At 43.6% G+C, this 16193-nt stretch overlaps 1 pseudogene; it reads left to right on the top strand.

Moving 5' to 3' along the window:
• Positions 1-10538: 10538 nt before the first annotated feature.
• LOC137497000 (uncharacterized) overlaps positions 10539-16193 on the top strand; it is a 91741-nt pseudogene continuing 86086 nt past the window's right edge.

Genomic DNA, 16193 nt, shown 5'->3' with positions numbered 1-16193 from the left:
AACCAACCCACAGTGTCTCACATGCACAGAAGCTGACGTAAAACAATAGTATTACTGACCAAGGGATTGATTCTATAGCACGATACTGAATTGATGATGCTTGTAGTCGAAAGGAGTCCAAAATCCAAGTTAACAGCCCCTCATAATTGTACTTACCGCTAGGGAAGTAGAACCATGCTATTTGTCATGTTACGGTACTAATCAAGATTAGCGTAGACTCGCGGTATTCCACACATTATGGTACTACTCACAGGTAATGAAATTCGTACATATATTAGAGACCTTCTGTGTGTCGCACATTGCGGCGCCATTGACAGGCAACGCAAACCTAAGGTGTTCATCACCTAAGTGTATTAACCACAGGGAACCGTACTATCCCGTGATGTTCCTCATATAGTGGGTACTAATCATAAGCACGCCAGAACCATGGGTTGCGTCATTCCATGGTGTCGCTCATATAGTGCTACTAATCACAGGTACTGTAAAAGACGTCGCGCTCTCATTTGCTACTAATCACAAACCTATTTGGAACCTAACATAGTGGTACTACGCGCAAGGAAAAGCGACCCATGGTGTTCCCCGCGTGGTGGTACTAATCACAAGGAGTTTCATGGTTCTAATATAATCATCCCTTGGTCACCCCTTTTAGTCGCTTCTTACGACAGGCAGGGGATACGGTGGGTGTATTCTTCGTCTGCGTCCCCTACCCACAGGGGGGTAACCGCACCTTTTAACTCCCTCTGGTTTAAGAGCTTGACATTTACAAATGTTCGATGTGTGCCCCTTTAGTGATTCTGCAGACATCAGGCCTATAATCAAGTTCGTCCCACACTCGGCGCAGCATGTCCCTATCAATGGATTCGAAAGCACGGTTGATGCGAGCTCACAGTTCTGGCAGGTTTGTTGGGAGAGGAGGTGCAAGCACTGAGTCTTTCACGTAATCCCACACAAAGTAATCGCATGGGGTTAGATCAGGAGAGCATGGAGGCCATGACACGAATTGCTGATCATCAGCTTCACCACGACCGATACATCGGTTTGGCAATCTCCTGTTTAAGAATTGACGAACATCACCATGGAAGTGAGGTGGAGCACCATCCTATTGGAAGATGAAGTCCGCGCTGGCCTCGAGTTGCGGCATAAGCCAATTTTCCAGCATGTCCAGATACACATGTCCTGTAACGGATTTTTCGCAGAAGAAAAAGGGGGCGTACACTTTACACCGTGAGACTGTACAAAACCCATTAACTTTCGGTGAATTTCGAATGTGCTGCACGATGGCGTGAGAATTCACTCCCCCCGATTCGCACATTGTGTCTGCTCACTGGACCATTAACAAAAAATGTTGCGTCATTTCTGAAGACAAGTTTCGTACTAAACTCATCCTCTTCCATACACTGTTGCAACCGCGCCGAAAATTCAAGGCGTTTGACTTTGTCATCGGGAGCTTTAGCTTGAGTCGCTTCCGTAAGATTTTCCAAACGGTCGTCTGTAGTACGTTTAGCTGTCTGCTTACCGAGCTCGATAGCTGCAGTCGCTTAAGTGCGGCCAGTATCCAGTAATCGGGAGATAGTGGGTTCGAGCCCCACTGTCGGCAGCCCTGAAGATGGCTTTCCGTGGTTTCCCATTTTCACACCAGGCAAATGCCACGGCCGCTTCCTTCCAATTCCTAGGCCTTTCCTATCCCAACGTCGTCATAAGACATATCTGTGTCGGTGCGACGTAAAGCAAATAGCAAGCTGGCTGCTTACTCTCTCCGTCGACTTCTGTGGGTTATGCGTGAAACTTGCCCGCACGCGATCTACTGTTTCTTCAGTCACTGTAGGCCTATCCGTTGATTTTCCCTTACGGTGGCATCCTGCAGCTTTAAACTGCACATAACCATCGCCAAATTGAATTAGCAGTTGGTGGATCTCCGTGGTACTTCATCCTGAAGTGTCGTTGCACTATTATGACAGACTGATGTGAGTGCATTTCATGCATAACAAACGCTTTCTCAGCTCCTGTCGCCATCTTGTCTCACTGCGCACTTCTCACTGCTGCTGCGCTCTCGTGGCAGAAATCTGAAGTGCAACTTCAGCAGAGTTTCGTAACCATGTCAATTCATGGAGCTACAGTGAATTTATGAAATCGCTTCAATCATTTGTAACAACCCTATACATTCAGCCTGGCACTGCTGCTATTTATGTCAGACTCCTTTTCCATTTTTACTAGGCCTACCCGACTTCAACTGGACAACTCTGTTTTCTTCCGTCCCGGACGGTATTAGGCTTGTGAAAGTAATTCCCTGTTGGCTGGCGGGAAAAACACATTCAGGATGGCCACTGCATAACCACGATACACAATCAGGTTACACATTGCAGAATCAGAATATAAACCTAGGACCTCCGAACGGCGCAGTTTCGCAGTTCTGTTATGATACAAACTTTACCACTTGACTAAGAATGGGAGTCTCAGAAATGAACCGAGGCGATATAACTCCAGAGGTTATAAATATGACATGCTATGCCGTCTGAAAATGTTACGTAACCAAGACAGATTTTTCTTCTGAACAGAACACGTTCGCTGTGGAATGTCACGCCTGAGCAAGTAACAAACTGTGACCTTTAACAGAGAGACTGGTACAGATTAACAACACTATAGCCATTTTAATCCCCAGTTAACACAGAATACAAACACGATAGAGTCTGATATTTAATCTCCCTAGCCTATTCAGAAGTCTGATTACTTTTTATTTACAACGGCCGCATTATAACAGTTATATGCTACTTCGTAAAACAACACATTCGGTATGTGTTTTTAAAATAATTTGTCCTATGAAGAAAATGTGAAACCAAACTTTGTTCTTGTATTTGCTTATTGATCTTTTGTCTAATTGTTATCATAATATTCTCTTGGGATACCTCTTAAGTTATTAATCTTCTTTCTTGAAAATAGGTGCCCCGGGCGAGTTGGCCGTGTGGTTAGAGTCGCACTATCCGGGAGATAGTGGGTTCGAATCCCACTGTCGGCAGCCCTGAAGATGGTTTTCCGTGGTTTCCCATTTTCACACTAGGCAAATGCTGGGGCCGTACCTTAATTAAGGCCACGGCCGCTTCCTTCCCACTCCTAGGCCTTCCCTATCCCATCGTCGCCATAAGACCCATCTGTGTCGGTACGACGTAAAGCAAAAAAAAACACCACACACTGCACTGGTGATTATTGTTTTAAGGGGCTAAAAATCGAGGCCATAGGCTCCAGCTACACTTACTTGCGCACCACAAATGAGGCACCGCAGGGGTTCGTCAGTGGGTAGTAAGCATGGTAATATAAAAGTGATGATGGATGATGATGATGATGCTTGTTTAAAGGGGCCTAACATCTAGGTCATCGGCCCCTAATGGTACGAAATGTAATGACAATTTAAAAGTCCAAAATTCATCCACTGACCAGAATTCAAAACGTAATGATGAAGAATGAATGAATGGATGAATATGAATTTAAAATAATAAGCGGATCCAGCTCACAATAATGGTAGTTAAAAATAATTCGAAAATCGATCCACTGACTAGGAATTCAAAAAGACGACGAAGAACAACTATTATGAACTTAAAACAATCAGTGGATCCGACCTGCAATGCCCCACCTTCTCAGAAACTATCTTAAGACAATAGTTTTACTGACCAAGGGACTGCTTCCAAAGCACAATCCTAAATCGATGATGCTTGTTGTCTAAATCCAGGTCAATAGCCCCTCATAATGGTACATATCGCTAGTAAAGTACAACTATGGTATTTCTCATATTGCGGTACTAATCAAAGTAGCGTAGACTCACGGTGTTCCACACATTGTGGTACTACTCACAGATATTGTACGTCGCACAGATAACGCGAACCTATGGTGTTTCTCACATAATGGCGCCACTCAGGGGCAACGCAAACTCGTGGTGATCCTCACATAGGTGTACTAATCACGGGCGCGGAATTCCTGTGGTGTTCCTTACATAGTGGGTACTAACCACAGGCAACGCCCAGACCCGTGGTGTTCCGCATATAGTGGTACTAAACACAGGTAATGTAAACCCACAGTGAACCACTCTCTGCTGCTACTAATCACCAACCTACTGTGGTACTACTCGCAAGTAAAGGTGACCCATGATGTTTCCCGCGTGATGGTACTAATCACAAGTAGTTTCATGCTTCTAATTCAATCATCCCATGGTCGTCCCTTTCAGTCGCCTCTTACGACAAATAGGGGATACCGTGGGTGTTTCTTCATCTGCGTCCCACACCCATACGGGGTATATAGCAGACTATAAAGAAAACGTCAAAGTACTGTACCACACCTACAATTCATTGCAGAATAACAAACACTTGCAGGATACCCTCAGTAAGGTGTTGGAGCACCAACAGAGACAAGCGGCAATACGGTCAAGCATCGACGTATGCACACGTCGGATGTTCTCCTGAGGAAGATCCTGCCACCGCTGATACAACAGATCCTCCAAATCCGTCGTAATTGCCGTCCAATCAGGTCCCATATGTTCTCGATGGGCGAGAGGTCTGGAGACTTTGCTGGCCAAGGATCCATGCTGACATAACGAATGCAGGCCTGTTGTACTCGTGATGTTTATGTACAGGCATTAGCCTACTGAAAAGGGGGTGGTAGAGCTGTGCCAGGAAGGGAAGCACATACCGTCGCTGAACTTCCCGGACGTAGCAACAGCGCCATCAGCGTTCCATGAATCACCGCCGGTGGAGAGGGGAAGCGTAGGAAATGGCACCCCCAAATATCAAACCTCTCGTTGGGGGCATGTGCCACTCTACAGTGAAGCGTTTATCGCTGCGCTCGCCAGGACGTTTCCAGACTCTAACAGTCGTCCGTTTCCAAACAGAACCGTGATCGTTCACTGAACACCACTCATCGCCAATCCGCAAGCTGCCATGTCGCCCATTCCTAGAAGAAATTCAAACGTGTTCGGCGACGAAAAGCAAGCCGCGGCGACAGATCCTGCTCTGCTAACCGAGTACAGTAGATACTGCACTCAATCAATCAATCAATCAATCAATCAATCAATCAATCAATCAATCAATCAATCAATCAATCAATACTGATCTGCATTTAGGGCAATCGCCCAGGTGGCAGATTCCCTATCTGTTGCTTTCCTAGCCTTTTCCGAAATGATTTCAAAGAAATTGGAAATTTATTGAACATCTCCCTTGGTAAGTTATACCAATCCCTAACTCCCCTTCCTATAAATGAATATTTGCCCCAGTTTGTCCTCTTGAATTCCAACTTTATCTTCATATTGTGATCTTTCCTACTTTTATAGACGCCGTTCAAACCTATTCGTCTACTAATGTTATTCCACGCCATCTCTCCGCTGACAGCTCGGAACATACCACTTAGTCGAGCAGCTCTTCTTCTTTCTCTCAATTCTTCCCAACCCAAACATTGCAACATTTTTGTAACGCTACTCTTTTGTCGGAAATCACCCAGAACAAATCGAGCTGCTTTTCTTTGGATTTTTTCCAGTTCTTGAATCAGGTAATCCTGGTGAGGGTCCCATACACTGGAACCATACTCTAGTTGGGGTCTTACCAGAGACTTATATGCACTCTCCTTTACGTCCTTACTACAACCCCTAAACACCCTCATAACCATGTGCAGAGATCGGTACCCTTTATTTACAATCCCATTTATGCACTGGCTGACACAGTCATATCCCCAGCTGCTGTCACACATCTCTGGATGGTGCACAGCGACGCCGTGGACTGCTTACGGCCAGTCGCACGATCAAACTATCGTCTTGCTTGTGGTCCGCCGGTGTCGACCCGAGTCTTCTCCTCGCGTGTTTGTACTCTCACATTCCCACTGCGTCAAACTTGACGCACAGTGTAGTCAGAGCCGTTTAAGTGGCGAGCAACCTGCAGAAACGGCAAACCTGTCTCTAGTCCCGCGAGTTGGCTCCTCCCAAACTCATCTAGCAGGTTAAATAAAGGCTTGTTGAATATGTCGTCGGGACATGCTGCGTGTTCACTCAACTTAGCACTGTGGCTCACACTGGTACTGCCGCATCTTTGAATGAGACAGAAACGTGTACGCCCCTTAGTGGTACTTCCGTGCAAGCAATCAGAATTAAAAGCACATGGGACACGTGTCAGTCTATGACGATACTGTGTGGCAACCTTAATTGTTGCTAATGACTGAGTTTCAAGAACAGAGCTTGTAGTTTTACGTGACTGTTGATATAAGGATTACAACCACAGGATCTCCAGTTTTACGTGGAAAGCGAACCACAACAATGTGAGCTTTCATTTCAAACATCGCAAATGTACTGTGCGGATCCAGAGCTACTGCCGCGTTGGTGAGAAACCACACATATAGACAGCTAGCTATAACGCCCTCCACCCTACCTCCGCTCAGTTATCTCGACACCAGCGATGTGATAAAATATGCTGCGGGAGACAGAACTTGTCAAATAAATGAGATCGCGAAATGTCAGCTGCCTTCGCTTGCACACAATTTTCAAATTAAACACACAAGTAGTCGAGACAGAAGATTGAAGAGTCAGAGCAGCAACAAAATGGTAAGTATTGCTCTCATGTTATGCATGAATCATAGTTTCTGCACGTAATGAACTGAGCAGCTAGGTCGTCGTGCCGCATATAATGACGAGTAAAGGTTAAGTGGCATCGATCGTGCAAGGAATCTTGGATATACAGTCATGGAAAAAAATAAAATGGCGTATGGCTTTTAGTGCTGGGAGATCCCAGGACAGCTTCGGCTCGCCAGGTGCAGGTCTTTTGATTTGATGCCCGTAGGCGACCAGCGCGTCGTGATGAGGATGAAATGATGATGAAGACAACACATACACCCAGCCCCCGTGCCGGGGAAATTAACCAATGATGGTTCAAATTCCCGACCCTGCCGGGAATCGAACCCGGGACCCCTGTGACCAAAGGCCATCACGCTAAATATTTAGCCATGGAGACGGACAGTCATGGAAATAAGTATTCATACACTGCACAGTGGTAAACTTTATTTTTACCACTACCTAGGTATGGAAACAAAATACGTTCAGTGCATTTGCAATATACAACGTCCATCCACAACTACAGCTATGCAGGTAGAAAAGAACAAGCATTTACATAACCAAACACTAAAACATACTGTTAAGTGCTCCTTTACACTGCGAGTAAGTATTCATACAATGACTGAAAATTCAACTTATAACAAAGCCACAACTGGTTTAATACTTCCTATGCATACCCTTCCTATGTGTAACTTATATCAACCTCTTTGGAAAGGAATGGACCAATCTTATTGTAATGTGACGTAATACTTTGTCACTTCAATAATAGACATTCTTTCAAAGCTTTCTTACTAAGAATTTCCTGTTTCCTCACTCTTGCTTCAAGTTCACTCCACAGGTGCTCGATTGGATGTGAAATTGATTCAATTTACTTTTATCCGTAAATAACACCGTATCCCAACAAGCTGTTGCCTTCGATACATACTCTTTTGTGAATCCCTATCTCCATATCTAGTTCTTTTTACTAATGTAGAGTCTTCGTCTAGGTACCCTGGCTCTGTAGTCCGAATGGTTGATAATGGTACGAATTGGCCTTGCAGTGATGTCCTTTCCGAAATGGTCACTAAGATGTCCAGATCATTCACACGCTACCAATTTAAGGGATTTCTTTATCATTCTTTGAAGAATTCTAGTCTCTCTTGTCGTAAGCTTCCGTGGACGACTCTTCTTTCACCCTTGACTGTTTTTCTGTCCTTATATCGCTTAATGATGGATCGCACAATCGCTCGGCTTCTTCCGATTATACTTGCAATTTCAGAATATGACCTGCATTGAAAACATTGGAAGACAAGAATGTTTCTTTCCTCCACGATCGTTTCCTTCCCTTTGCAGCCCATTTTTATGACGATGATGCTTGTTTTTTAAAGGAGTCTAACATCTAGGTCATCGGCCCCTAATGGTACGAAATGTTACGACAATTTAAACATCTATAATCCTCCACTGACCAGAATAGTATTACTGACCAAGGGACTGCTTCCAAAGCACAATACTTGTACTCGAAACGGGTCCAAAATCCAGGTCATCGGCCCCTCATAATGTTACTTATCGCTAGGAAAATAGAACCATGCTATTTGTCATGTTGCGGTACTAATCAAAAGTAGCGTAGACTCGCGGTATTCCACACATTATGGTACTTCTCAAAACACAGACCTATGGTGTTACGCACACTGCGGCGCTATTTAGAGGCAACGCAAACCTATGCCGTTCCTCACGTAAGTGGACTATCCACACAGGCTCGCACTATACTGCGGTGTTCCTCACACAGTGGGTACTAAGCATAGGCAAGGCAGAACCAAGGTATCGCTCATATAGGGGTACGAATCACAGGTACTGTAAAATGCATCCTGAGCCACACACTGTCGCTACTGATCACAAACCTATTCTGTACCTAACATAGTGGTACTACGCGCAAGTAAAAGCACACAATGGTGTTTCCTGAGTGATGGTACTAATTGCAAGTAGTCTCATGGTTCTAATTTGATCATCCCTTGGTCGCCCCTTTCAGTCACCTCTTACGACAGGCAGGGGATACCGTAGGTGTATTCTTCGTCTGCGTCCCCCACCAACAGGGGGTTGTGTGTTTGGTCCGCGAGAGGTATTTTATTTCCCTCAAGTTCGCCGGCAAGCCGGTTAGGACGCCCCTATCCGCCACCTGGGACGCGCCACGGGGGAATATCACCTCTCCCCAAGCAACGCCAGCGTAGTAGGTTCGTGGCAGCCCATTTTTCTGTCCCACAGTACGCACCTCTTGCCAGCTGATACTTTACGGTACACCACATGACTACACAAGTGTTCCTTGCACTAAGGGGTTGGATCAAGCTGCTGTTTCGGCTACAACTAGTCTGGTATATGAATAAGTCCGACTCGTTGGCTGAACGGTCAGCGTACTGGCCTTCGGTTCAGAGGGTCCCGGGTTCGATTCCCGGCCGAGTCGGGGATTTAACCTTAATTGGTTAATTCCAATGGCACGGAGGCTGGGTGTATGTGTTGTCTTCATCATCATTTCATCCTCATCACGACGCGCAGGTCGCCTACGGCTGTCAAATAGAAAGACCTGCACCTGGCGAGCCGAACCCGTCCTGGGATATCCCGGCACTAAAAGCCATACGACATTTCATTTCACTTTGTCCCTGATCGTATGTCGTACGAATTGCATCTTTTTATTTTCATAGAGCATTTCCGTTGCATATGGAAAGCTGTATAACCTATGACGTAGTTATATTACCCTACAACATGGTACCTGTCAGCCTGGATGTAATTTATAGTTTACTAATAGAAACACGCACTTTTTTTTTTTTTTTTGCAGCGCATAGTGTAAGAATACTTATTTCCATGACAGTAAGTATCCTTCCTTCTTGGTCTAGCCGTTGAAGATTTCAATTAGCACTTTCAAAATGCTGCCCTCTTCAACGAGGTAGCTTAGAAGCGCCCGATCAAATACCTGCACACGGCAGCTGAGGCCATACATTTAGGAAGTGAGAAAAATCGTCGCTACGATCTTTGATCAGTGGTCCATTTTAGACATTTTAAAACCTTGATGAAAATGTGTATTATCCATTCTTTAGTTTGAGAGATAAAGGAACGTACTATACTATATTAAAATATCAAATGAAATTAAAAACCGGTAACCTCATTCTCGGCAGCCATATTTGCATGGCATAAATTATAAAACTGTTTCTACAAATTAGTGAATACCAAAGCATTCTCAAATAATTGATTCTGGAAATGCAGAAGTTCAAAATGAACATGTGAAAAATAGAGTAAACTGTATCTTAGCAAACTAGTTTATTAATAAAATATGAAACATGAATTTCATCAGAAACTTACAAATACCTTTGTGGGATGAAAACCTGTGTCAAAACCTTCGATTTTTAGGGTTCCAGCGTCCCTTAAAATGGGTAGTAGCCTACATGGTCCTGAAGAGTTTTGGGCCCATCAGGAAGTATAGCTTGGCTTCCATGTGCTATTACATGGCCTCTCATCTCACAATTTTTCAGCTGACGTCACAAAACTGAGAAAACTCGGAGAATCAAACCGAGATCCTCTGAGTGAAAAGCATACATGCATACATACACAATGAGATTAGCACAGCTATAACAATAAAAACTCATTCAATGTAATAAAATCAATGACAATAATGCACGTTTTGAGAGGCCATAAACGGAAAAATAATAACCAGTTTATTGAAAAGAATGGCATGTTATTCACAGAAGCATGAATCCTAAACGTTTGCGTATTTTGATTGCCCATCACGAAATAATAATAATAATAATAATAATAATAATAATAATAATAATAATAATAATAAAACAAAATAATTACAAAATATTCACAGAAACTGTAAACTGAGAGACACATTCACACAGCATAAAACTACTAGTAACGCCATCGTCTAGAAAGGGAGAGGCGAAATAGAATGTGAGAACTGTCATTATAGATCAGTTGCGCCCGACCGAAGATTAACATGAAGCAACAACATCGTCTTTGTGGTCGAAGTCTGTCTGACAAGACTCTCAAAGACGGCACGAAACACGCGTTAGGTATGTCTGAGACATACAATGTTATCTGACCAGTAGCCTCACATCAGTCTGAACAGGCTGTACGGTAATCACACCTCTCCCACCAGCTGTATTAGCGCGCGACACGCAAGGATCAATGACTGAAAATTGCCCAGGCAACACAGCTACTAAAAGCGCTTCACTTTAGGCGTGTTCCCAAGGTCCACCCTGGAACACACCAAATAAGGTGTGATTGACGTTCTTAGTCACGCTCAAGAAACAGGCACCTGTTGCCAACAACTGGCATTTCAAAGAGTGCTTAAGTACGAAATAAATCTGGCTACATAATTAAATGGTAAGCTATTGAACCTCTATTTCAGAGCAGATCCTCTTCAACCGATATAAAACATACAACCGACCTCGACAGCTGCATTTGCTTAAGTGCGGCCAGTATCCAGTAATCGGGAGGTAGTGGGTTCGAGCCGCACTGTCGGCAGCCCTGAAGATGGTTTTCCGTGGTTTCCCATTTTCACACCAGGCAAATGCCGGAGCTGTACCTTAATTAAGGCCACGACCGCTTCATTCCACTTCCTAGGCCTTTCCTATCCCATGGTCGCCATAAGACCTATCTGTGTCGGTGCGACGTAAAGCAAAAAACATACATAATAACAGACTGTTATGCCCTGTAGCGTTCAGTTTGCAAGCCTCTGTGAATTAAATAAGCGCCTCCACAATCCTCTATTTGCAACCAGCTCCATCGTTCTCGTTTAGTTCTCTAACCTTTAAATCATTAAGTACTGGGTTCAACAATCGCCTTGGTCTCTGTTTCTCTTACCATCTCCTATCCGTTTCACATGTACCCTCCACCGAAGCCGGTTCACACGCATAGTTTCTTCCATTGGGTTCATTACTAACTTAGCCTGCATCTCCTCGTTACAAGTGTCCTATGGCCACTGTTCTCACCTGATTATACAAGCAGTAACACTCCCGTACTACTACTATTATTATTATTATTATTATTATTATTATTATTATTATTATTATTATTATTATTATTATTATTATTATTATTACTGAATAAATGAACGAAAATGTGAATATATGGTAACAAATATTACAGTATTTAAATAGGCCTAATAATGAATGCCAATTACTGTTGCATGGGGAACTGACTGAGGAGTATCGTTGTAATACGTTCGAAGTCTGCAACACTTAGAGAGAAAACACGCTATCCCTCGCCACAAGCACGCGGTTTGCCATACACGGCAAATGCCAGCGCCCACACTCTTCGGAGGGTCAGCCTAACAAAGGCTGCACCAGACTAGCAATAGCCACACAAAATCGTTTATTATTATGTCAAAAGCAAAGTCTACACTGACATTTTAGCTAAGGTTGCGTCGTACAGTGTCTGATTATGCTTGTGAGAGAAGTTGTTTCACGACGGGAGCGACTTCAACTTGTGCCTCAATCACTGAGTGATGATTACATCGTCCAGTGAACACCAACAAGTACGTCCAACTCCTCCCTGTGAGGAGTGTACACCAATGTAACAGAGAGGGATCCCGTTCCGCCAAGTAAAGCCAATTGTTAGAACAGAATGCTTCAAAGACCCTGACAAAACTCCGTACAACTCACAAGTTGCCACTTCACATCTTCCAACGTGTAACATCGATGTATAACAAAGTCGACGGATTCAAAAGTCTAATTCTCTCTAGAAAACAGATCTAAGATACTTAGCGTAGGCGAAGCTTTATCTGACCCTGTAATAATTAAGAAGGGAATTCCTCCAGGCAGTATCACTGGACCTTTATGTTTTCATATTTATAAATGATATGAGTAAACAAGAGGAATCATAGGTAAGGCTTTTTGCGGATGATGTTATTCTGTATAGAGTAACAAATAAGTTACAAAATTGTGAGCAACTGCAACGTGACCTCGATAATGTTGTGAGATGGACAGCAGGCAATGGTATGTTGATAAACGGGGTTAAAAGTCAGGTTGTGAGTTTCACAAATAGGAAAAGTCCTCTCAGTTTTAATTACTGCGTTGGTGTGGTGAAAGTTCGTTTTGGGGATCATTGTAAGTATCTAGGTGTTAATATAAGGAAAGATCTTCATTGGGGTAATCACATAAATGGGATTGTAAATAAAGGGAACAGATCTCTGCACATGGTTATGAGGGCGTTTAGGGGTTGTAGTAAGGATGTAAAGGAGAGGGCATATAAATCTCTGGTAAGAACCCAACTAGAGTATGGTTCCAGTGATGGGAACCTCACCAGGATTACCTGATTCAAGAACTGGAAAAAATCCACAGAAAAGCAGCTCGATGTGTTCTAGGTGCTTTCCGACAAAAGTCCCGATCCATGGCTAAATGGTTAGCGTGCTGGCCTTTGGTCACAGGGGTCCCGGTTCCATGGCTAAATGGTTAGCGTGCTGGCCTTTGGTCACAAGGGTCCCGGTTTCGATTCCCGACAGGGTCGGGAATTTTAACCAACATTGGTTAATTTTCCTGGTGCGGGGGCTGGGTGTATGTGTTGTCTTCATCATAATTCCATCCTCATCACGACGCGCAGGTCGCTTACGGGAGTTAAATCAAAAGACCTGCACCTGGCGAGCCGAACCCTTCCTGGAATCTCCCGGCACTAAAAGCCATACGCCATTTCCATTATTTTTTTTCCCGACAAAAGAGTAGCGTTACAAAAATGTTGCAAAGTTTGGGCTGGGAAGAATTGGGAGCTGCTCAACTAAGTGGTATGTTCCGAGCTGTCAGCGGAGAGTTGACGTGGAATGACATTAGTAGACGAATACGTTTGTGTGGTGTCTTTAAAAGTAGGCAAGATCACAATATGAAGATAAAGTTGGAATTCAAGAGGACAAATTGGGGCATATATTCATTTATAGGAAGCGGAGTTAGGGATTGGAATAACTTACCAAGGGAGATGTTCAATAAATTTCCAATTTCTTTGAAATCCTTTAAGAAAAGGCTAGGAAAACAACAGACAGCGAATCTGTCTCCTAGGCGAGTGCCCTAAATGCAGATCAGGACTGATTGATTGACTGATTGATTGATTGATTCCATAGTCTGCTAGTTAACCTCTTAGATAACTGTGCATGTCGGTGACCAACACGGTGGTTGTGAACTGGCCAGGACCGGTATACGCTCCTAAAACGCAGCTGCCGGCTGTCATTCTCGGCATCGCGCACTTTCTTGCTAGAATAGCGACATGCAGCGGAGTTTGGTATATCACAGAAGTGCATGAGATGATGAAAAGAACCATTTATGCGATAAAAAACTGAAAGCCGATATAAGCCTAAAATATGAAATACTAAATACTAAACGTCTGATTACAGTAAAACGTTCAGCAAACATCAATTCAGTAACAAATTTTACTTCACAAAATAAACAATGAATTCTGATTTGATGGAATTTAACACGTTAAATTACATGATTCGATAACTGAGTAAATGCAAAAAATTATTTCCGCGAAGTCTACAGAATCATTTCCTGTGGACGCAGGAGTACACCAAGGTTCCGTCCTCAGTCCATTAATATTTGTACTTGTCATGGACGTGTTGACAGAGGTAGTCAGTAACGAGGCTTCGTGGTCCACGATGTTCGTTGACGATATATGGTCTTGTGTGCAGAGATGGAGGAACTTACAGAGAAATGGTTAGAGGAATGGAGAGAAACACTAGAAAGCCGAGGAATTAAGATAAGCAGACGTAAGACACAGTTCCTGAGACAAAGGGGAGGTGACACAGGTTTTAATTTAGCTGGAGTAGAGATCCCAATAGCAAATTCGTTCAGATATCTTTGTACAAAGAAAAACAGCACGATACGGTCGGGATGGTTCAACTGGAGAAAGACATCGAATGTACTGTCCGACAAGAAAACACCAGAAAAATCAAAATGGAAGGCACTAAAGGCTATAGTGAGGCCAGTAATGATATATAGGGCAGAAACGTGGCATTTAACAAGAAGATGGGCAGAAAACTGGACGTGGAAGAAATGCGACGGACGGACGGACCGACGGACGATCGGAATTCAAGAAAGCATGAAAGAGCAGGGGCTCGTAAAGGAAATGGTTCAGGACAGAGCAACGTGGTCGACGAATATCCATATCAGCGACCCCGCATAGAGTAAGTGGGACTAATCATACTGAAGAAGAAGTTTATTTCCGCAAAGTAATACTAATCATTACAGCAACATAAAATATGTTTTCACTTCGACAGTTTCCAAAATGCCTAAAATGGCGAATCATTGCTCTCGTTTAACGTTACTGATAACGCGAGTGAGCTGCTTTGGTGTATTACATGGAGTACATTCGTTCACCAATGAAATTATTCACGTTACTGGCTCTACAGGTCACGGACGCCCCAGAGGTAAGCGAGAGCTTTGTACAGATTTATACCTATCACGGAAGGGTGGAAATTAGACAGCCAAGGTAAAGCCAACCGGCCACTTTGAAGTAAAAATCCACTGACCGGTGCAAAATGATACAACAGAAAACTGACATTACAGCTGACGTCGGAAGCATTCTTCTCACGTTCAATGGAATATTAGATAAGCAGTGTTCACAATCAATTAGACTCTAGGAAACAAGAGGTATTCACAAACAGAGAGCAATGTTTCCTGTGAATAACTGCCTGTCTCCGTCCCGATTCACGATTAAATCAATTAGATTACCACTTCATAAGCGAGGGAAGCAAATAATACACTTTTAATTGTTAAGAGGCAACAGAGAGCTACAATTCTAACTTCATTCAATCTCGCCAATATGCACAGATGAGAGACTTCGTACGGACATACAGATAGCACGGGGAATTCACAATAAAAATTATACATGATGTATTAAATATATATTTCATTCATTTAATATCCGACTCGTTGGCTGAATGGTCAGCGTACTGGCCTTCGGTTCAGAGGGTCCCGGATTCGATTCCCGACCGGGTCGGGGATTTTAACCTCCATTGGTTATTTCCAATGGCCCGGGCGCTGGGTGTTTGTGCTGTCCCCAACATCCCTGCAACTCACACACCACGCATAACACTATCCTCCACCGCAATAACACGCAGTTACCTACAAATGGCAGATGCCGCCCACCCTCATCGGAGGGTCTGCCTTACAAGGGCTGCACTCGGCTAGAAATAGCCACACGAAATTATTATTCATTTAATGCGAAACGGGCAATATACAATAAGAAAACACATTTTATCTAATTAAAAGTATCCGGACAACTACTTCAACCTGTAATCATACTCTCCTCGGGATACAATCCTCAAACCATTACTTTGTGACAACTCTTAACTCTGTTCAGGAAGCTTTCTTCCAGATGTCTCCGTGAATCCAGAGAAATAGTAGTCCTGTCTTCCTCAAGAGCTGTAGCTAAAGCAGTTTATGATGTAGGTTATTGAGGTCTGAAGCGAAGACCTGTGTTCCGGGTCATTCAAAGCTGTTCTACGGGATTCAGACTAGCAAGTCCAGCCGTAGCCTATTTCCGAAACTTTACTGTCCTCGAACTATTCCTGCATAGACACTAGTTTGCAGTAGAGAGCACTGTTTCGTTGATACAGACAACAGACAGCACCGACCTGAAAGAAATGTAGGGAAATATGGAAGGA

The sequence above is a fragment of the Anabrus simplex genome, chromosome 1 (genome assembly GCF_040414725.1).
Source record: "Anabrus simplex isolate iqAnaSimp1 chromosome 1, ASM4041472v1, whole genome shotgun sequence".
NCBI classification, from domain to species: Eukaryota; Metazoa; Arthropoda; class Insecta; order Orthoptera; family Tettigoniidae; genus Anabrus; species Anabrus simplex.
Note: the sequence above shows the minus strand (reverse complement) of the source record. Positions and strands in the feature narration are given on the sequence as shown.